A 24,332-nucleotide genomic window follows, 5' to 3' on the forward strand; every position below is an offset into this window, starting at 1 on the left:
GGATAAAATCAGGCAGCGCATTCCCCTGCTTTGCTGAGAAATAAGGAAACGAGAACGCGATTAAATCAATACATTTATGTATGCCAAACAAGGCGTCCTATACATGATTACTCAAATCTCTGCAGATAGTGACCATTGCTTAACTTTAAGGGCCCAGTAGCAGCATTTATGAGAATTATGAACATGCCCAAGTGATCTCATTATATCAAATTATTACCGGAGGTGTATGACCTCATGTTTTTCGAATGCATGTCCAATACATTTTCCCCTCCCTCCCCTCCCATCACTGGTCAGTGCCACTGTGCATGTGGCCTTTATGGCAGGTGGGCTGGCATATGGCATGTTAGGTCCTGTGTGAAGTATTTAAAATTGGCAACCGTTCAAGAAGCTTTTCCTTACGAAAAAGGGGTGGAACATGTCACCAACTCTTCCTTGTTAGCAAATAAAAAAAACTTACTTTATGTGTTGTGCGAATAGGGAAGACTTCAAAATATCATCTGAAAACCGCCGGGTCCTTGTCAGTTCTAGAATTTCCACTTCGGCCGCAATACTCAAACAATCGCCCAGTATCCAGACTGTGTGTGCACCCTTACGAGCCATTCTTATCATCGCTTAAAAGTTTCGTGGATAGCGCAAGTTCTTCCAGCGTCTGCAAAATGCTTGACCACTTAAGCTGGAGATTCCTTGAACAGCGCCGAGCTGATGCCCACCTCATCATGCTGTACAAGATCTACCACGGCTTAATTCCAGTCTACTCCAGGAATTACCCATGACGTGTAATGCGCAGAACCAAACGTAAGTATCGGGACATTTTCATCCAGCTATCCACGTCAACAGCCTCTCACCGTCTTTCCTTTTACCCCAGTACCTGTACAACTCATTTTTTTACTAGCATTTTATCTCTGGAGACCTTTAAACAATCTGTATCGACTATGTATCATAAGCCTGTCTAGTCTAGTAATCACTTGTAAAGATCGACTGACCAATTGCAACCGATAATCCTCAATCATGAGGGGTAGGTTGTCATGGTAAGTAAATAAATAATAACAGTTCCTTTTGTTGCTTACTGAAAATCCAAAAACCCACAGGTTTTCAAAACGAATGTTCATAGCCCTTTATACTTATTAACAACAACAACAACAATATAAATCACTAGAATGATGATGATGATGATGATGATGATGATGATGATGATGATGATGATAACAATAGCGACAGTGATAATGATAATAAATAACTCAAACTGCAGACAAGGGTTATGTCAATGAAACCCCTCACAAACATTTTCGACAAACCAAAAGTGAGAAAAGAACAAACTATTTCTGTTTGGGGTGAACATTATGTATACAGTTACCAGTGAGTATCGACTACTCAGTAAATCTGTAAAGCATCGATTACGTGTACTTTGGTATCGCTATTGGCCTAATCTCACTCCGCTCCCAATGCACGATGGGGTTGAAATCTGGAGTCTGTTTCAAATCTGAGCGCGAATGCTGTGGACAAAGCTTCCTCGAAAAAACGTTATAAAACAGGCAAGTTTTTGTCAAAATCTACCTAAAAGGCCTCTGTTATGTTGTATTTACTTTTATGTATTGGTTTTTAATATGAGCGATCATTTTTTGTTCACTTTAAAGGCTTTACGAGCTCCCTGAAGAACCACGTGCGTAATAGCTCGCAATCAATATGGCCGCTTGCCATGCAACAGTTTACCCTACGAACGGAAACGGAGGTGACTTTTATAAGGAACAGAGAATTGTTCGGTAAGTAACTTGGAGTTTAGAATTTTCCATGTTGGTTGGTTGTTGGTTAAACATCATGTCATACGGTATGCTAAACGTTCGGTATGCTAAACGTAAGCTTATGTTGAACCAACAAATGTTGTACAACAAATAACGTTAGAATGTTTATTTAGCCGTGGTCTAAACTTATTTTGAAATTTATTGATTCAAAATAAATGGCTAATGTGTAAACCTGAAAGTGACTTAGGCCCAGTTCAGATGCTGTCTTTCATTTGCTAATACAATTAAGGTGGTCGAACACAGTTTGCGCGCGCTTTACAGATTCTGTTAGTGATGTTATTAAGCGCGCGCTAGGGTTGTGGTACGCAAATACGACGGTCGATAAAGTGATCCCTCATTTTCACATGAAATGGATAATAAAGTTAAGTTTTGATCCTAAATAACAAAGTTTCTCGTTTCTGGACTCTTTTTCTTTTCTTTCCGAGCAAAAAAGTCATTCACTAAGACCTTTTGCATGCTTTTCATCTTTGCCATGAAACCCAATTAAAGCCACGCATGCGCATTTGAGCAAAAAATTGCGACTGGTTGTTTTCGTGGAAATGAACTGTTTTCTAAGGAACCGCTCATTAGAATTTCGTGAAATTTGGCATGAAAATAGTTCCCTAGAAGCATAACTCGCCTTCAAAGAGAAACCTAAATCTAACAGAGGGTATCTTCACAAAACATAAAAATGCAAAATCAATATTTACAGGAGATCTCTCTGTTAAAATTACATGAAAATAGTGCAACTGTCACTGTTTAGTGAGTTTTTCAGGATACAAAAAATGGAAAAAATCTAATGAGTACATTTTCTAAAAATAAAGGAAACCTACTATTTATGGACGTTTAATAGCTCGCTGCGTTGCCATGGAAATGGTACTTAGCTCAACAAGACATACGAAAATACATTCTTTCTTAGTTAGTCTTACACCATACCAATTTTGGGCGTCCAGAAATACATAGTTTCCAAATAACGTCTTCTAACACCTGTACACTAAAGAACTGTGTTCGGCCACCTTAAGTTCAACTTTGCGGCAGGTTTATTTTACAGATCACAGGGCACTGTAGGTCACAACTGCATGTCACTGTCATAATTGTATATAAACAAGCTAATAAACAGGGTCTCCTAGCCCTTAACTCCATGCTAAAAATCTAATTCAAGCCCAACTCTCTTGGTTACATACCAGTACAACAGTGACCTGTACTTGTACATCTGTATAAACCTGTGGAATGTGACCTGTAAAAAAGACCTGTCCTAGATTCAGAATGTATTTAGACTCTTCTTCTGATGGCAAATCTGACATCTCCTCCTTGTCAACATTGTCTTTGTCAAATTCTGAGTCAGAATATTTTTCTTCCTTGCCAAAATCAGCCCAGATTCTTTCAAGTGCATCTCCACTGGTTATTAATTTATTATTTGTTTTCCAATACAACCTGTCCCTCATACTTGAGGATTATTGTTTTGGGGGATCAGCAGATGTTGATATACATAAACTATTGATATATAAAATAACAAATTTGTAGTTAAACTTCAAACACCAGCTAATTCAAAACTGGATCATCAAATTGCAAACTGGACAGTAGAGTCTAGAACAATACGAATCAAGTATCAAGTAGTGCCTTATTTGTTAACTGTGTCAGTTTGTCTCCAATTCCTATACAAAACATCACTTTTGGTCTCAAGTTTGTTATGAAAAATTGGATCATTTCTGAACTTTCTAATTTTCAATAGCTGACTAATTATATTATTAAACACACACTTTATTTCTTATGCAGGATTTAAGGAACCTTAAGATGCCAGAATGAAGCAAGCAAGCAGAGCCTAAAATAATCTGAAACAGGATTATAAACAACCACAGGTAAGGAAACTTTTTTTAATTACAGAGGTACATGTATGTGAAGAGAGTGCCATAGGGGTTCAAGTAAGATCCGAAGAAGCTGACATGCTTGTACATAGGCTCAAAACCTTCTTGGGGTTATAGTGCATCTTTTCGTGTGGTCCATCAACAATAAGTACAATGTTGGCTGTTATTTAAAGTGATAATGTCACATGTCGTAAAAGGCCCCCTCAGGCATGTTTTGGCCTGTGTTAACTAAGAGTCAATGGGCCCAAATTCATGTCGTTTTACTAAGTATAGATGAACCTTGAGTATTGTTGATGAACCAACGGCTTTCTGTAAGCAATACCTAGACAACACAAGTTCCCCTTAGATGGCTTTACAAACCCTACCCCTGTTATTTGCATTTGTTGTGCTCTTTCCTTGCACAAGAAACTTTTCCCTACATTAACATGTACCCAGATACTTGGCAGGGCTGGAAATAACTGCCTCATGGTCGCTGGTCAAGATGACCTGCCATATAAATTTTAGCTCGGACGCACTTTGTTTCTGTCTGGTCACATGTAATGTGCAATTTTCCTCAAATACTCAATTTTAGCACCCCCCCCCCCCCCCCCTTCCCCCTTCCTCAAAGCAACAGCTAACCCCTTTTTTCATACAAAAATGCTGTCAAATTACAACTTGGAATCCATATTTTTGTCGATCGAATGAATTTTTACAAACAGTAAATGCTTACGATAGTTTGGGAGCGCATGGTCTGCACTTAATGCAAATAACCAAGTGATGATAAAATTGGACTGCATCCCTGTCACATTGTAGGGTTTACATGTAAATTAATCATACACTGGTTTTAGCCGAGGCTATTATAAGACTAAGGGTAAAATAGGAAACTATTTCATTTGGGGTCCAGTGGAGTGATGAGATTGATTCACTGGATCAAACATAAACACTGAAAATTTGCTTACAAAAGCGACAATACTAAGAGTCTACTGAGTACCGCAACGCTTGACACATTTCTATATTTAAGCTCACTTGGATAATTAGTCAAAATAGCAATTTTAGCAAGATTGAAAGCCCCTTCTGATGTTTTAAAACGCTGACAAAAGCTGTCTTTTGGACGCAGAAAGGGATTGCATGCTGAGAACACGGGCAATATTTTGATCACATGTGAGGCAACCAAAGTCGTTCACATGTATCAATTCTCATTCAGCAACAACACAATGCAAGGAACAATTTACAGAGCTTCTTGGAAAGAAAACTGGACACTTTTTTGTTGTTGATTGGCAACCACGTAAAACCACCAAAAGAACGTACACTTCCACTTTTGCATTGCTTCGCTTATCAAAAGGAATCAGAGTGCATTTATCATTTAATTGTTTTGCACGTTAAGCAAATAACTTTAGACAATCCTACATTCTGCTGTTCAGTTCACGAGTTTGTGCACAGAGTGCTTTGATAATTTCCAGTAAAAGTGTAAAAGTGAAATATTTGTAAATATTATTGGTTCATTGTTGATAACACTGTGAAAATGCCACAACAAAATTAATAAAATGTGCATAAAGTTACAAAGAAGTCAAACATTGTGCGAGAATATTTTTAAGTTGAGACCAGAAGTTTGCAGACTTCAAAACGGTCAGGTTTTTTCTCTTAAAATCCATTAAAGGCCAGCGCGAATTTAGAAATTGCAGGAGGCGTAACTCGACTGACAACATGAAGTGCAAAGCCCCAAAAGCTCCATCGCATGAGCCTCGCACCCAATTAACATTTCTCCCCAATCTCACTCCAACATTTCTCGCAAAAATACTGTAGGATTGTTTTTTAGTCTGCAAGGAAGTTTGACAACCCTATGTGCATTTCACTACGTGAATTTCCAACAACTAGTTCAAAATCTTTTCAAATCAAAGTTCCACAATAAAGCGAGGTGCATCATGATTGTAAACAACAGAGTGGAAACTTTATCATCGAATGTGACCGATCAACATGACCAGCCAAACAAAAGTTTGACCGGTCAAATCCCCAATCAGGCTGGACATTGTCCGTTGACTGGCCGTTATTTCCAGCCCTGAAATGTATGAGCCAGCTCTGCTATGGACTCTAATCTCATCCAGGGGGTGTAGTAATACTCCTATTTTTTTATATTATGGAAACTAGGTCTAGCTTTAAATTTTGGTGTGACTGCTCATGACTTGACCTTCACCTCTGGAAGTGAGTTACAAGAACCATGGGTTTTGAGAACTGTCCCATACTACTTCACCTCCAGGTGCTGATCCTCTATTTAACTCTTTCTCTCCAGGTAAATTTCAGACGAGGAATGAGAAGTCATGAAAGACGCCTCAACCTAGAAATTGCTGTCTAAACAGGTGAGTTGGTTGATTATAATACAGTACCGTTCAAAAGTAAGTTACCACCCTCTCGCGAGACGCGATTCTCGTCTCGCGATACGAGATTCTTGTCTCGAGAGACGAGACACTCGTCTCGCGAGAGGGTGAAAAAACTGTAAGTACATTTACTTAGGCTTGACTTTTCTCGCGAGAGTTTCGCGAGAATATCAAGTTGAGTGTCGGTGTTGTTGATACGGCAGGACGCCCTTGTCACGCAGCAAGCTGAATTATGGAGTTCGGTCGCAAGCTTATCGATCGTGAACCAGGTTGCAAACAAAATCGAGCTTGCTTTGTTAAGCGACTTACCGACTGATCGAGGACTTAATGTGTTTGTATATACACTGTACTTTGTGATTTAGACCTCTACAGAGCGATTCAACGATGTAAGCGAACGACGGCTGCAAAGATAACCGAACTGATCAATCTGTCATTGCGCATTTATTCGGAGGTGGCACGTCGGGTTATCGGAGCTAATAAATTTGCAGAACCTAATAAAGCGTCTTCGTGTAGAAGAGATTGTAAATGCTGTGTATGTTTTTTTATCTTTTATTCTCTCAGGGATTTAGAAAAAAAAAACCCACAAACACATACACTTAATAGAGCTGGTGATGACCAGTTAGACTGTTGCGGTCTCTGTTGTACGTGCGCTAGAGATTATTTGCGTATTACATAGGCGTGAAACAAATATACGAAAACTTACATGTGATTTGCATTTAAAAAACCTATCTGTTACTTTTCAATAATGGGTTGTGGCCAAGGGTTGTGGCTAAAATGTAAGTGTCAATCAAGCGACGACTTTGCGGTTTTTGAAGGTTGAGATATAAGCGCGGCGCGGTAACCTTTGACATCTTGGCGTTGTCGATATGCAAATTCGGTGCACGATAAACTGAAATCAATTCTGAACTAGAACTACGCATTTTACGCTAGCTCTTCAACAACGTTTCTGTTTTCGATTTTCTTTATACACAACGTTGTTTTTTCTTGGCAGAAAAAGCCTTTGCAACCGCAAAGAAGTTCGATTCAATAGCGGTTTGCAAAGCACGATACATGTACATGTATGCAAATTCGAACCGCAGTGAAATTGAAAAACATTGTAAGTGTCAGGGTTATTCTCGGTTTTCACTGTCACGCCATTGAAAAAAAAAATTGAAACCATTCCATAAATGAAGTCAAGAAATTGACCTGGTATAGAGGATAAATAAATAAGGCATTTTTCCAAGTGTCAGGTCTGTGCGGCATTCCGTACTCGAGTTATTTGACAAAATGTTCCACATAAATTTATAAAGCTTAGTATGGAGACGCCATGTTTGTGTCCCTCCGAGGGGCACAAACATGGCGGCCGGAAATAGGAAAAAACATCTGGAGTTTACTTTTGCCAGAAAAGATGTTTGTTTGCCCTTGTGAATTTTCGAATGTTTAGATTAATATTTCTCCTCAAACTTAAATTGTTTAGAATGCTGAAAATCACCCGAAGAGTCATTTTTAAGATACGGAAAAGCTCTGTCACGGCTGTCCTCCTGATGTCACGCACGATGGAAACTCGGAAATTGAAACTGTTCTATTTTCAACATCGAGCTAAGAAATTGTGAACAGACGTATTTTTAGGTAATCTTTCCTTGAATGAAGGTAAAAAAATTTGTAGGCCTCCCAGTTTTGAATTCTAGAATTTGGTGACGTCACGTGAAAACCAAGAATTATTTCAAAAAACTGTTTAATAGATACAGGCACAGAACTTGACTTTAATAAGGCTGGGATTTTTTATGTAGGAATTGTGTGTGCGGGAAAGTTTCAATTGCAAATTGATATGTCGGCGAGCTCGCTAAAACGAAACCTTCGAAGTGACGGAAGAAATAAATCATCTCTTACACTGTGCGCGAATCGAAACCTTTGAACTGAATGAAGACAAAATTGTTTCGAATCACACAAACTCTGATAATGCGAACTTACTTGTTGACGGAATCAACCACCGTTGGTACAGGCCGTTTTAAAAACGGCATACAGTGTAAATAAAAGCAACACAAGACAAGTGCGCGAGAAATTCAGTCATTAGTTCTTCTCGCGAGAAACTCGGTAATATTCCAAAATTTCCGCTTCAGTGATTCTCGCGAGACGAGACTCTCATCTCTCGAGACGAGACTCTCGTCTCTCGATACGAGATTCTCGTCTCGCGATATGAGATTCTCGTCTCGCGAGAAACGAGACGAGACTGGTAACTTACTTTTGAGCGGTACTGTAGATAAATTTATAACTACTCTTTGGTGAGTCATTATTGGTTTGTTTAAGCAAAATCACTTAGTTTGCGTTTGATTGGCCCTGTTCTGGAATAGGAATACATACAATGGTTTCATCTAGAAGTCCCTTATACCGTAATGATTTGATTTAATAAGCGCCCGGGGCACTTATTTACTTCAAACCTTCAAAGGAGGGTGCTTATTCAAAACAGGGCGCTTATTAGGGACAGGGCACCTTTTTATTTTTGAGAAACAGCCAAGTGTGCGAAACAAAGCTTTGATATTAATTTAAATGGGAGCAATAACAGAAACTGTAAAAGTAACAAATATACAGTTATGTAAATATTCACTTAAGGTGGCCGAATACAGTTTTCTAGTGTACAGGTGTTAGGCGGACTATTAAACGTCCATAAATACATGTAGTAGGTTTCCTTTATTTTCAGAGAATGCATGACATTAGATTTTTTTCCATTTTTTGTATCGAGAAAAACTCACAAACCACTGACACAGTTGCACTACTTTCATGTAATTTTAACAAAGAGATCTCCTGTAAATATTGATTTTGCATTTTAATGTTTTGTGAAGATACCCTCTGTTAGATTTAGGTTTCTCTCTGTAAGCGAGTTACGCTTTTAGGGAACTATTTTCATGCCAAATGTCAAGAAATTCTAATGAGCGGTTCCTTAGAAAACAGTTCATTTCCACGAAAACAACCAGTCACAAATTTTTGGTCAAATGTGCACGCGTGGCTTTAATTGGGTTTCACGACAAAGATGAAAAGCATGCAAAAGGTCTCCGTGAATGACTTTTTTGCTCGGAAAGAAAAGAAAAAGAGTTCAGAAACGAGAAACGTACAGTAGTTATTTAAAAACAAAACTTTACTTTATTATCCATTTCATGTGAAATTGAGGGATCACTTTATCGACCGCCGTATTTGCATACCACAACCCTAGCGCGCGCTTAATTGTGTCACTAACTGAAACCAGCGAAAACTGTGTTCAGACACTTTAATGGAATTTTGAAAATCACTAGACAAAGTCTATTCAATGTCGATAGCTTCAGTGTCATTTACATCAATAACAAATCTTTCGGGTGCAGCATCTTCTATGTCTGATTTGATAATTCTGTCAAAGGGATCATTGTTGCATGATGTAATTATGGCTTGATGTACAACCTTGAGCCATTCTAATCCTGCTTGACAAGGCTGCTTTTCCTTGAAGCAGTGAATGTATGTCATCACTTAAACAGAATAGGGGCGCTTATTAACAAAGACTCGTTCAAGGGGGCTTATTAGAGAGGGGTGCTTATTGGAACTAGGGCCCTAAATCAAATAATTACAGTAAGAAAATTATGGAGTTACTGGAATACCAAGCAGCGTTATTATTATCGTGTATTAGCAAAAGTTTGGAAATTCCCAAATTCACTTAAAAAGAGAAATCTAACAGCTATTCTGCTTATTCTTATTCTGAATACGGTCAATCAAACACCACCATTGTACCTTAGTGTGCGTCCCATTGGCCCTATTGCAGAATGTAAGAATACATACAATAATTGCTAAAAACCCTTCATAAAAAGTTTTGGAGTTACTGGAATACAAAATAGGTATTGAATATCATGCGCAAACAGACGTTTGTAGCTTCATCTCCCAAAAATAATTTAATTTACCCAGTGAAAGAAACATACATGTAAGAGGTTGTTACTTTTAATCCGAAATGTGCTCAATTGAATGCAATCTTAGACTAAAAGCCAAGAAGGAGCAGAATGGCTTTGTAATTGCCCTATTTACTAACCATTTCTTTTTAATACTAGCAACACGAAATAACCAAATTATAGATCCAACATACATCGTAGACAGGGCATGTAAAACTGAGACACTCTTAAATTGCTGACCCTACACATCTCAAAACAGTTTAACTTTTTGTTACAATGCTGTCTTTGTCATACTACATTTAGTGATCAAAATATTTTTGTTCTCTTTCTATTAAGGATCCAAGAAACTTTCAGATGTCAGATTCAAACAAGCAGCAAAGATGGTCATCTCCGTAACTGGGAAAGCAATTCAAGTAGAGGTAGAGAAACTAGTTTTACTTTATATTTACTCACGGTTATGCCATATGAATTTGAACAAAATACAATACAAGGTTAAAAGTTTATAAAGAATGCAGCTTCTAAAGATGCGAATACAAGAAAATCTTTATATTTTGTTTGTCTTTCAAATAGTCCAGCATTTATGCTGTGGCTAAAATGTGGGCACAGCAGGTCACAGTTGGGGTGTGCATGCAGCTTAGGGTAACCATGTGTAGCCTTCACATGAATATGGCCTAGACACGTGAGTAAATGTGGTAGATTACTATGCTGCAGTTTCGTTTCTTTTTCAACAACCAAACAATTACAACTAAAGTCTTTCTTTTCAAGATACAGTGCAATCACAGATATAATGAACCCAGTATAGAATATAATTTTTTTGGGAGAGAAAATGCGAAAGCAGAAATTGCGCATCCAAAAAGTTAGAACAAATAAATAGCACCATGTTTCATACAAACGATCACTTTAGGATTTAATGATAAACTATGAGGCATTTTGTTTGCTCTTTTCTAAAGAATGGCTTACCCTTTTCTAGAATGATTTTTGTGGTAATAAATGATTTTAAAGGTTGAGAAACAAGTGATTATGCATAGAAATCTTAGGCTGATTGTCTATTTTCATTAAGAGTTTTGAGGAAGGGGCACTATTTGTCAGTGTGCTTGATGCAATTATCTTTCTAACAGAGGCTGGTAATTTTTTCAATGAGTCTCCTGTAGCTCTTTGAACCTTGTACTCTCCTTTTAGTGTAGCCCAGTGGTAGAGCATGTGTTCTAGTGATCGAAAATTCTTAGGTTCAGCTCCTGATAGGAGCACTCAGATCAATTGCTTTTTTCCTAGTATGCCTGTGTCACTCACTGAATAGTACAACATTCTCAAGTATTCTTATTATGGCTTCGCAATAGCTCCAAGTATTGCAAAGTAAAAATCATGGACTATTATGAAATCTTGTCTTCAAATTTGGTCAAAATGTTGTCTGTTTGTCAGCTTTAATTGGAGATTCTGATGTTGAGGAATTTCCACATTTACCCAAAACAAGAAGTCTAAAGGCTATTCCAGTCTGTTTTTCCTCATCCCAGAATACGGCCAATTCAGTGCAACCTTAAATTTAAAAACGATTTCTCTTTGCTACTCCTTGATCATTTTCTGTTTAGAATCGTTAAATTGAATTTAGTGCGTTTTGAATAAATGTTCTGAAATAGAGAAATGCTGTCCTATTTTCAGTTTTATAAGGCTAAAAATTATTTCTTAGTGCAGATTTAACCATACACTATTTTGCATTCAATTCATGTTGCGAAATGCGTGTTCTCTGTGAAATATTTGTAAACGACTTGTGCTGTTTCAAGTAGTAATTTGTCAGATTTTCAACTGATGATGGAGAACAATTTATCAGTAAAAATGTATATGGTGAACAGAACATTTGTGTGTTTTGTAACTTTATGTTTTTTTATCGGTTTGTTAGGATGGAAAACGTATATTCATTAGGCTTGACTTGAAGGAGCTTAGATTTAAAATGTCTTACTCACAGTCCGTTTAAGTTTCATTAGGTACCTCTCACAATTTCATAGTTTTCAGTAAGGATTCTCACCTGACAACAAGTGTTTTCTTATCAAAAATCAAAGAGCTATTTGTCCGCTTTCAAGGAAGTTTTCTGTTGAATGGGCGAGACTGTGTGGGAAACGAAGTTCAAAAATGCCTTAGATCTCTCGGTCCATTCTCGGTCCTGCTGAAAGTTTAAATATTGTCCTTTTGCCATTTTTCACTGAATAAGGATTTTAAGATGAGCAAGTGTGGTTTTTTTGTTAATTGGATACTTGTTTCTGGTTTGACAACAAGTTCTGGCATTTGAAGTGACTTCTCTAAAAAGTGATTTTTCTTTGTCTGCTTTCATGTTGTGAGAATGTTAGCTACATGTGCAATTTCTTGATAAAACTGTTCACAGGTGGCCATTTGCGGTTCTGTTCCCGTTTAAAATGTGGTTAGCTTTTTACTAAAGGAGTTGAGACACGATTTTTCGGTGATTTATTAGACATTTTTCAAATGAGCAACGAAGGTTCCTTGTACGGAGTGATGAATTCTATCTCAGTTGCAGCTGAAGAATGATGATGATGTTAGTTTTTGGTTACAATTTGAAATGATGTTTACGTTCTCAAAGAGTTATGCCAAATGTCATCTTCAGAGTGAATTTGAGACTCAATCACAAGCAAGCAAAATCCAGTGTTAGGCAATCTGTGGATCAGCCCCTTTTCATTTTAATTTTGCCTGTTAATCTTTGTCTCCTCGATTTTAGATGTTTACTGAGTTCAAGACTGGATTTTTAGGGATTTTCTGGTCTTTTCCTATTGCGTTTGGCTGCAAAGAGTGAAGTTCAAAAACCATGGTTTCTCAGTAAATTCACTGGCTGCCTGGGGCCATTGTGTAACAAGCTGTTGTGGTCAGCTTGTTATGTTGGCCTGTAGTCTTGCTTTCATAACTGTAAGGATTTTCTGGTTCTTTTTACTGTAAGTTGTACAATGTAAGGTCATATTGGGAATTAAGTTTGCGTTGCATTTTTCTGTTGATCTGTTTGTCAGTTTTGGTCAAATTGATTTTCCTGGTCAGTTTAAATGCCTGATAAGAAAGCTATTTTAGTGATGTTCAAAAGTGGCTGGTTTTCGATATGTTAGAGAGACTAGCTATTTGATAGGCCATACGTCAGTCCTCTTGTAATGTATTTTCATCTTTTGATCAATATTGTTACATGTCTGTTTGAAGATTAGGGCTGAGACATGATTTCAAAGTGACTTAAGCTGGTCTGTTTTCATGCATGCAGTATTAATCCTATTCAGCCTGGTTTGCCGGGAGGGGGGTACAAAATGCCCACACTGACTTTAAGCGTTCATAATTTTCTCGATACTAAATAAACACTGCAAAAGTTGGAGACTTTTTCTACTGAAAACAATTTGCTTTGACACCTAATTGTGTACTTGACTTGATGTTTCCATGACAACAAGATTTTGACAGCCTTGCTTTTCGAACTTTGCATGTTTTTTTTTTTTTTTTTACCTTTTGTGAAAAAAGTGTATCGCCGTTTCTTTTAATTTAGATTTTTTTAAATTGGTTTCGATTGTTTTTGAGTCAATTTCAATGCTTTTCTGAGGTGTTGGCCATAAATCGAGAAATCCAAAACAGCGAACTCAAGATGGCGGCTGGGAAAAAAAATCACATAATCGCCACTTCATATGACCTTATTGTCCCATTGTTTGAGCACTAAAGGAAACAGTTTAGGCATATAATTTTCCCTCCAGGCTTCATTGTCAGAGTGTTTATGCTCTTGATATGATGAAAGGGGCCGATTCAAAGGGCCCATCAGGTTTAGGAACTCGGAAAAAAAAACAACTAGGCTGAACAGGGTTTGCAAAATCATTAGTAGGACAGTCCTGAGTCTGTTCGCATTTTAAACCTTTACATTTCGTCAGTTTTCAGTTACATCGAGTGCGATTCAAGTTATGGATAAGAATCGAATGTGTTCTCTGTTTGACTTTTAGGCCTGCTTTATTTTTTCTTCCCTAAAGGGTAGTACTTGTTGTCTGTGTGACTCAGTTGAGCTTATTTTACTGCTAATTTAGCCAGTTCTTTCTGGGCCAAGCTTGTATTAAATTTGATGCCATTCAAATGTGACTTACAACTTGAAGATTGGCGCTAAGAAATGACAATTTCTTAGTGAAAGTTGTGTACACTATAATGCAGTTTTCATGTCTTTCAGTGCTGTCATTTTTCATCAGGTATTTAGTTCAGGCTCAAATAATTCTTCTGTTGAAAAGTTAAGGAAGATTGTTCTCCTTTGGGTATGGAAAACACTTTTGGTCGAGAAAGGTTCTGTAAAATCTGTGGCCATTTGTATCTTTTTGGCAAGAGATGCAAACTTGAGGTACTTAATTTTGAAGTGAAAATACCATATCATTCTCAGTGTTTATAAATATAAAGATTGTTTCCTTGCTAGTTTGCAATAAGGTTTGCAAGTCGGTCAAGGCATGATTCCTCATTGAAAAATTCAGGCCATTTTTGAGCTTTTTGTTTAAATTGTGCGTGTTCAGTTTTCAGGAAAACTTTGAATTTCAGAGACATGATTACTAAGTGTTCAGTCACGTTGAACAGACGTTAGTTTTCATTACTTGAGAATTTCAGAATTAGAGGTTGCTTTGTCAGTAAAATTTATCTGAGAACAATTTGCTTCAATACCTAATTTTTCACGTGACTTGACTTGACTTGACTTGACGTTTCCATGGTGACAAGATTTTGACAGCCTTGTTTTTCGAACTTTGTGTTTTTGTACCTTTTGTGAAAAAAGTGTATCTTCGTTGCTTTCACATTTTATTTTTTTAAACCATTTTAATTTAGATTTTCTTATTGGTTTTGATTATTTTTGAGTCAATTTAAATGCTTTTCTGAGGTTTTGGCCATGAAATTAAGAAATCCAAAATGGTGAACTCGTGATGACGGCTGGGAAGAATCAATCACGTAATTGCCACGTCAAGTGACCTTATTGTCCCATTGTTTGAGCACTAAAGGAAACAGTTTGGGCGTATAATTTACCCTCCAGGTTTCATTGTCATAGTGTTAATGCTCTTGAAGTGATGAAAGGGGCCGATACAAAGTACCTACCAGGTTTAGGAACTCAGAAAAAAAAACTAGGCTGAACAGGGTTTGCAAAATCATTAGTGAGACATTCCTGAGTCTGTTCGCATTTTAAACCTTTACATTTAGTCAGTTTTCAGTTACATCGAGTGCAATTCAAGTTATGGATAACAATCGAATGTGCTCCCCGTTTGACTTTTAGGCTTGCTTTATTTTTTCTTCTCTAAAGGGTAGTACTTGTTGTCTGTGTGACTCAGTTGAGCTTATTTTACTGCCTATTTAGCCAGTTCTTTCCAGGCCAAGCTTGTATTAAATTTGATTTCATTCAAATGTGACTTACAACTTGAAGATTGGGCCTAAAAAATGACAATTTCTTAGTGAAAATTGTGTAAGCTATAATGCAGTTTTCATGTCTTTCAGTGCTGTCATTTTTCATCCGGTATTTAGCAGTGTTCCAGATAAGAGAGGGGTCTCAGGTCAAAAACCCGAGAAGCCTGACTTCATGACCCTTCAAAATTCTTCATTGACTCTCTGCTTTTGAAAGTTATCTGGAACACTGTATTTAGTTCAGGTTCAAATAATTCTTCTGTTGAAAAGTTAAGGACGATTGTTCTCTTTTGAGTATGGAAAACACTTACGGTCCAGAAAGGTTCTGTAAAATCTGTAGCCATTTGTATCTTTTTGGTAAGAGGTGCAAGTTTGAGGTGCTCAATTTTGAAGTGAAAATGCCATATCATTCTCAGTGTTTATTAATATAAAGGTTGTTTCCTTGCTAGTTTGCAATAAGGTTTGCAAGTCAGTCTAGGCATGATTCCTCATTGAAAAATTCAGGCCATTTTTGAGCTTTTTGTTTAAATTGTGCGTGTTCAGTTTTCAGGAAAACTTTGAATTTTAGCGACATGATTATTAAGTGTTCAGTCACGTTGAAGAGACGTTAGTTTTCATTACATGAGAATTTCAGAGTTAGAGGTTGCTTTGTCATAAAATTTATCTGAGAACAATTTGCTTCAACACCTTATTGTTCACGTGACTTGACTTGATGTTTCCTTGGTGACAAGATTTTGACAGCCTTGTTTTCCGAACTTTGTATTTTTTTTACCTTTTGTGAACAAAGTGTATCTTTGTTGCTTTCACATTTTTTTTAAACCATTTTAATTTATATTGTTTGTTGGTTTTTATTATTTTTGAGTCAATTTGAATGTTTTTCTGAGGTTTTGGCCATGAAATCAAAAAATCCAAAATGGCGAACTCATGATGGTGGCTGGGAAGAATCAATCACATAATTGCCACGTCATGTGACCTTATTGTCCCATTTTTTTGAGCACTAAAGGAAACAGTTAAGGCATATAATTTACCGTCCAGGTTTCATTGTCATAGTGATAATGCTCTTGAAGTGACGAAGGGGGCCGATACAAAGTGCCCCTCAGGTTTAAGGAACTGGAAGAAAAAATCCCAGGCTGAACAGGGCAGGGAAAATCATTAGCAGGAAATTCCTGCAGTTTAAATGTATATCGTTGAAAAATTCAGGCCATTTTTCAGCTTTTTGTTTAAATTCTGCGTGTTCAGTTTTCAGAAAAACTTTGAATTCTAGAGACATGATTACTAGTGTTCAGTCACGAGTTCTTTTAACTTGAACAGATGTTAGTTTTCATTACTTGAGAATTTCAAAATTAGAGCTTGCTTTGTCAGTAAAAATGGAAGGCCATTTGTCTTGTCACACTTGGTTAAATTCTGTATGTAAATGAATTTCAATTTTCTTTGCTTTCAGTTAGATTTTGCATATTTACCAGTTTCTATGAGGATTTTATTGTCACTTAAGACGTGTTTTCTGAACGAAAATTTGAAGTTATTACGCCAGGGTTTTCAGTTTGGAGTAATGCAAAGAAAAATTTGATTTCTCAGTGAAAACTTAAACCACCGGTCAATTTCAGGATCTTCAATTTCTGAATAACTTATAAGGTTCTCCATCTTTTGTTATCTTACCAGCTTTTTATCAATGTCTTTTTTCAGTAACACATCCAATCAGTGGGTAAAATTAACCTTCTAAGGCCATCTGTTTGTGTTCAGTTTAGTTTTCAAGGTATCTTTTAATCAACAAGGCGCAATACAAAAGGGACCAAGCTCCTCCCACTGTCGACATCAGTTGATTTACATTTGATATTTACCCGTGGAAGTTTTTGCTAAGATGAAATTTTTTTCTACTCCAAGATTTAACGTGCTAAAAACCAGAAGTTTTTCAATTTGAACTTTACTGAGAAAAGTGTAAGTTAAATGTAACACATGTCGGCTAGCTCAAAACAAATAATTCAACGAATTTCACGATATTTAAGGAATTTCGCGTGTTTCCTAGCGCTGGCGTAAACATTGCACTTTCAATAAAATGCAGGCTGTGATATTTTGTTAAAAATTTCTGCTTTCTTTCTCTCCCTACACAAATTAACATATTTCGAAAAAGTCAGTGGTTTAAACAATAACAAAGGAAAACCACAAAATTTCAAGCTATTGCTATTGCATTCTGATTGATAAACGAGCTTTGGTTTTCCTGTAAAAAGTTTCATGAAATTATTCAGTAGCAATTTGTGATTTTCTACTTTAAACTTGCGTTTGAAAAGTTTTCGTCGAGTTAACTTTACTTTGAAATTTTTAAATGTTTTTCATCTCGTTCGGCAGTTATATTTGTGTTGCACTGTATCGATAAGCTAGCGACCATTAACACGGTACTCATTATTTTGCTTACAACTGTTTCACCGGCGGTGTACTGCTTTTTAAACGACAAAGTACCAGACTCGAAGACAATTTTAAACGTTTAACATAGCCACTACTGCTAAAACGTTTTTTCAACGCGTTTCAAATTTTTCATTTTGTAAGCAAAAGTCGTAAACCTTGTCGTAAGCAAAGTTTGAGGACAAGCTAAAACAAAAAGTACGTGTGTTTTTCATCAGAGAATCTCCTGTAACAAGATTTTTTTTAACAAATACATTGCCAAATCTATACGCATTTTGCTCGTTTCTTCATTTTGTTTGCCTTGGTTGTTTTTCTATGGTAACCGCCGTTTTAACTACTCAAATTTTCCCGCCAAAAGACTTAGAAAAATACGGGCGCCCCAAATACGCATGCGCCGTTTTTTTTTAATTATTCCAGCTAGTTAAACTCTGTTTGAAAATTTCAAATTTTCCCGCCAAAAGACTTAGAAAAAATACGGGCGCCTAAAATACGCATGCGCCGGTTTTTTTTTAATTTTCAAGGTAATAATTTCAATATTTAATATCTATTTTAGTTGTCAAGTATTCATTCATTTTCTTAGCTAATAATAAAAGACAATAAAGATCAAAGCAGTTGTTTCAGTTGCATTGTGTCTCCTTTATTTTCTTTGTTTCTTTAACAATGGTTTTCAATAGTAAGTTAATTGATTAAGTAAAAATCTTTTAATTAATGAAAGGTGTGACCAAAATTTTTCTTCCTATATATACTAAGTCTTTTGGCGGGAAAATTTGATGAAATTTGCACAGCGTTTCCCCTGGCAACAATTTTCGCAAAAAATTGAACGGGGCACCCTTTGAAATTTTTATCACAAAAAAATTTCAGAGAATGCCCCTACAAATTTAAACCCGCCAAAAAACATACACCACTTCGCAAGGAAACTTTTTGTGAAAAATTTTAAACTTTAGGCTTTTTGTTGCCAATTATTTGTCTGAAGTAAAGTTTCCTTTACGAAGTGGTGTACACTAAAAGAGCGACATGGTAAGCCGTTTAACAGTTTTGCAGCAGGGAAAAATTGGATAATCGCAAAACCCATAGAAAAACGCTTATGTTTTTGTCTCCCAAATTTATAACAGCTGCAAAACCATTAAGCTTACCATGTCGCTTTAAAAGATCTTGTTCAACTAACAGTGTTACAGAGGACGGGACGAATTTAACGAGTGAAAGCATCTTTTTGGTCAAAATAATCAAGTTGTTTTGAATAAGATTAGATGACATGGAGTCATCGAAACGTAGTTTTAAACTTCTTTCGCTTGTTTTGAATATCGAAACAAATTCTTTGTACTTTTTCGCTAACTTGTTCCCAGCTACGTTTCATTTTAGAAAAGTCAAGACACTGTCTAGTTCGTATATACTCTTTTCGTACTTTATTTTGTTTGGTAATATCAAGTTATTTTTGTTTGGCGCTTTTTAAATAAATTTCTCAACTTCTCATGCCTAATCAATGTTTTCAAATTTAAAAATAATTTCTGTTGTGAATCAATTTTTCTCTTATTTTCAGAAAACATTTTGGAGACCAACAATACAAATCGGTGATGATATCTGGTCTGTTTGCTCTTAAGTTCAAAACAATCATTTGGAAATCAGTCCAAGACAATTCTCCATATAACTCACAGTTCGTTTATTTTCCATTAAAAGTTAAAATTTTGGCGATTGATGATTAAATAGACAATTTCTTTACATCTTTAATGGTAGCTGGTTCGTTTACCTTCTGGCTCTTCATAATATTTTGGCAAATATCAACGCAATTCGATTCCTCTAAGTCTTTGATAATTTGGTTCGTTCACTTTCTAGGTCGAGTTAAAAAAACGTGCTTTCACTCGTTTGTCTTGCCCCATGTAACACTGATTCAGTTGAACAAGATCCTCAACATAAAATTAAATACTAAAAAGCTACCGTCTGGTTGAAATAATGGGAAAAGAAGAAACTCGAATGAAAAACTAATCAGCCCCAATATTGAATTTTCCCACCAGTATAAGTAAGAAATATCCGTCGAGATTTCAAAATAGCGTTATTTTGTGTCATTGATTTGTTCAATTTTTATAGTCAACAGGACCACAAAGGACATTACAGATTGTTCCACACAGCTCTTAAGTGTGAACAGCAGTCAAAACTCTACTTTGTAAACAACTCGATCGTACGTATAATCTATTCAAATTTTTTTTCACAGGAACATTTGAATTCAAATACAACGCAATTGTAAAATTCTCTGAGGAATACTTCGAAATGAATTTGCATTTTGTGCCTTTGCCGTTATCGCAAACTTGTAATGTAAATTGCAATAGATTTGTACTTCGACGATTTAAATCACTTTTTTATCGAAATGGCGAAAGTCTTATCTTTCTTGGCTTGGAAAATTCTAACTGGGTAAATTGTTGTTGTTTTTTCCTACATTTTCACTTTGACGTCAGATTTCCATAATATTATTGCACGGGACATGAAAGTGTGAACAGCAGACAAAATTCTCGTGAACTATTTTGTAAACAACTCGGTTGAACGTAATCTATTCAATTTTTTTTTTCACCGTAAAATTTGAATTCAAATACAATGCAATTTTAATATTCTCTGAGGAATATTTCGAAATGAATTGGAATTTTGCGCGTTCGCCGTAAGCGTAAACTTAAAACGAACTTATCTGTCCTCTTGAACTGTTGTTTTTCTTTTTTTCGTTTGTGGTGGTCAATTAGTGACTTACTCCTCGAAGTGCTCTTTTGGTATGCCTTCTTGTAAAGATTTTAATCGTTTATCATCGTTAAAAAAAACCTGTTTCCGAACCGAGAAACAATTTACATTGAACTTATTTCGGAAAAAAAAAATTGGAATACAGCAAACCTGTAAATTTATATTTTTTATCTCTGCCGGAAATGAAATGGTGGGAAAATCATTCTATCTTTTGTGGTCCGTAACTCTAATTTGGTGCAAAAGATGTCCCCGAGACGTTTTCTATCGTTTGGCCCACATCATTCCAACCAGACGCTTGTTTTTATCATACATACTACAGCATGTAAAGGGAACATAAGGAATAACGGAAGGGATCCTCCATAATTTTTCCTTTTCAGTAAATAATACAATTTTTGATCAAGGAAATCCTTGTAAAATAAGTCCACGCCACACTTAAACAATTCAATTAGTAAATCACGTTTCACACGTTTCCATGGGGATCCTCTTTAAAGCCTTGTGTTCCCTTGACAACAGTAAGCGAAGGTGGAACTGTTAAGTGTATATGTTTGATTTTTATTTTTATTCTCGTCGCGAATTGGCAAGAACTGAAGAATATGTTTTAAAATTTATGCTCCTAGTTTCTTTGTAATTCAGTCAAAAGATCGAGGTCATCAACAGTTTCTATTTGACAGACCAAATGATATAGCATTTTGCAGATTTTTGTAGATTTTCAGGCAATTTAATATCGAATTAACCAAAACAGAGAGAGATCCAAAACTAAAGAATTCATTTTGAAATTTAAGCGTCCATCTTCGTAAGAATGTGAACAAGGTTTCCATTCACAGACCAAATGATAGAGTTTTGAAGATTTTTGTACATAATCAGGCAATTTGACATCGAAACCAAAACGGAGTGTGTGATAGAAAATTGAAGAATCAGTGATTTTTTGAAATTTAAGCTTCCATTTCTTTTGTAATTCAGTTAAAAGGTAAGCCCATCAACAAAATTTCCATTGTACACACCAAATAATACATAATTTCAAGATATTTGTAAACAATCAGGTAATATTAGATTGACCTACGCAACCAACATTTCTTTGGAATGTTTTCAATTCCATAAAATTGTTTTGTAGCTAAGAACGAAAACACAATTGCTAGTCTCATCTCTTGATATCCTTGTTCAGTGTTTCGACTTAGTAGAGAAATGTTTCAGATTTCAATTTGTTTTCGAAAAAGAAACAATTTTTTAGCTTTTGACCGAGCTGTCCTTTTGTACAGCGTAATTTTTTCATTTTCCTTTTACACAACTTGCAGTTCCACCTTGGCAACAGAATATAACTGAAAAATAACTTAACCGATTCCTAAATAGCGCAACACTGAGTGATCTCCGATGTTGACGTTTCCAATTTCTTTTCAATTTTCATTTTTTTTTTCAATTTCAATGTTCGTATCCCAATTTTACTTTAAAAAAATCAATTTAAGTTTCCCGCAGTTAAATTTGTCAACAAATTTATACATCAATTGAAATCGCGAAAAATGTGGCGTTAAAGTTTGTCAGTATGGACTGATCACTCAGAGTTAACGCTAAAAATGCCTTAACCGATCTGCAGAATAATACCTTAAAAGGATGGCTGGTATAATTTGAAAGGATTGAAAGAAATTCTGCTGCATTGACAGTGTTTTCAAAATTAAGCGACCGTATATTTAGCGTCAGCATTTCTGACTGAAAATATCAGCTTAATCCCTCCCGGATCTGCCCTTTCACAAAATGGTTAGATAGTTGCAAAATGTAAACATACGATATTTTAGTAAATAGATCATCAATTGACTGTTACTGAATTGAAGATTCAATTGTTTTGTCATACACCGCAACCATCTTTCAAAGGTATCATTTTTATACAAAAATTAAATCTTATCTTTGTTCCGTTTGCTTCAGTTTAATGCTTTTTTCTCTTTTCTGATCCTTTTGCGCCTCCTGTTCAGTCTTCTTTCTCGTGAAAATGCCCTTCCTGAAAATAAAACAAACAAAACACATGAGTTTGTGTTCAACAAATACGCCCATACAAAGTCAGCAGCATGCTTTGCTAAATTACTTTGAAATTTAAATAACGTTTATCGTTGCCGTCACCACAATCATCATTAGCATGCGATATTTTTTTCGGCTCGGAAAAGCCCAAAATAAACTGACTCAAAATTTTTTCGAGTTTCATCTTGAAGTAACGAAAAACAAAAGGCACCATAGGACAGTACTGCTCAGTAGCTTTCATTTGAATGGTCACATTTTAGGACTTCATCCACAGACTCAAAAGGTAGAACCACCTTGTACAGCATGATAAACGATACCACAGCGAAAGTTGGTGAAGAGAGCTGACAAATTTGGACAATGAACTTGTACCTAAGTTTCAAGAGTACACTTTAGGATTTCATCCACAGAACCACGTTGTACAGCACAATAAACAGTACTGCTCAGCGCTCAGTAGCTTTCACTTGAATGGTCACATTTTAGGATTTCATCCACAGACTCAAAACGTAGAACCACCTTGTACAGCATGATAAACAGCACCACACAGCGAAATTTGGTGAAGAGAGCTAACATATTTGGACAGTGGATTTGCCTGAGTGAGTTTTACAAAGAAGAATGCAAAATGAATTCGAAGTTTTTCAACACAAAGCAGTGGACAAAGTTCTCAACACGTGGCCGCTTCGGACAATTTGGAAAGAAAGGTTTCTTGCCACAGAAAAGACCTTAAATTCAGTTTATTTATCGTTAATTCTTCTGTAACTGCTATGTGCCCGTTTAGCTCTTCTCACAAAGTCCTGATGAATTATTCTATTCTAAAACCACGCAGAGTGAACCGTAACGTCGGTCGATAAAACGAAACTCTAGGACGCGCTCAAATCGACTTACTTCGGAATTTTACGTACTGAAAACACTAAATAGAATTAGACTCTTACCGTTTGTGTCTTAGTGGAGCGAATATTCCTTCCTTCAAAGTCTGACGCTTCTTCCTGGCGTAAAGCTTCAACGACAGAGTCACCTTCACACGTCCTCACTTGCCAAGCAGTTACTCGGTTTGACAAGAATTCTGTACTTTCAGTCATGAATATGGATTAGAAGCTGGAACCAATCGCTGGTCGATAGAAAAACCATATTTGGAGTGGAATTCTATGCCCATGTGCTAATGAATAAACTTGACAATTTTTATTTTTTTGTTCAAACCTAAGCCTGTGGGATTTTTTGCGTGAAATAGCTGTCTTGAGTATTTTCCCGCACATTCAACTTGTGGTTTTTTTTAAGCATTTAAATCTCTTTTCATCTTTGTTTTACAAAATAAGAATTCGTGTAATCTTACACTATATGACGAAAAAAACTGTTTCTGCTTTTCTGAGTCAATAGTACCTCATAATCGGGGAATACTCATAGTCTCTGTATTCGCTAAGAATCAGAGATTGACTTAAAAACTATATCAGAATAAAACAAAACTTCTACAAAGTTTTATTTCTAGTTTTTATCTTACCACCTTGAGATAGACAGATATTCTTTATCCTTTACATTGAAAGGCTTGAAATTAAAGGAAATCAATGCTTGTAAGATCAAGTAAAATAGAGAAAAGGAGACTAAGACCAGCATTGCGGAGTGCTTGTCGAATTTGAATGCATGGATAAACTGTTCCAATTATCCTATTTTACTGGAAGAAAAATTGAATTTGTGACTGAATTTAGTCGAAATAGGACGCAATTCAAGGTAGAGATAAATTAAAAACGTTTGGGTACATACACCAAGAGACTTCCATGAGACATCCATGCCCTCTAGCCGAGTTTATTCCTTCTAAAGCATCGTGAAAGATTTATGGAGCCGTCTTATTTTGGATTGATCGAAGTCTTGAAACCTCGAAGAGCTAACAAAAAAAAAAAAACGAACAACTGAAGCATTGAAGGGTATTGCCCTCCCTCTTCTACCCCCCCCCCCCCCCCCACATGAAAG

General features: G+C 36.2%; 2 long non-coding RNA genes across 4 annotated transcripts; one reads left to right on the top strand and one right to left on the bottom strand.

Annotated features, from left to right (window-relative positions):
* Positions 1-1,489: 1,489 nt before the first annotated feature.
* LOC146481636 (uncharacterized) lies at positions 1,490-15,348 on the top strand. Of its 3 annotated transcripts, none has more exons than XR_014864263.1 (5): positions 1,490-1,760; positions 3,555-3,637; positions 5,910-5,976; positions 10,215-13,272; positions 14,596-15,348. It is a non-coding gene; the product is annotated as an uncharacterized LOC146481636 (long non-coding RNA). The 3 variants fall into 3 exon arrangements; XR_014864262.1 differs by lacking the exon at positions 14,596-15,348 and adding an exon at positions 13,314-14,012; XR_014864261.1 differs by lacking the exon at positions 14,596-15,348 and having other exon boundaries at positions 1,497-1,760; positions 10,215-14,012.
* Positions 15,349-22,274: 6,926 nt separating this feature from the next.
* On the bottom strand, positions 22,275-23,518 carry LOC146481637 (uncharacterized). The gene is made up of 2 exons (XR_014864208.1): positions 23,303-23,518; positions 22,275-22,356 (listed from the first exon to the last, which is right to left on the bottom strand). It is a non-coding gene; the product is annotated as an uncharacterized LOC146481637 (long non-coding RNA).
* Between the last annotated feature and the right edge of the window lie 814 nt (positions 23,519-24,332).

This window comes from Pavona decussata, unplaced genomic scaffold, assembly GCF_977016875.1.
Source record: "Pavona decussata unplaced genomic scaffold, jaPavDecu1.1 SCAFFOLD_48, whole genome shotgun sequence".
NCBI lineage: Eukaryota > Metazoa > Cnidaria > Anthozoa > Scleractinia > Agariciidae > Pavona > Pavona decussata.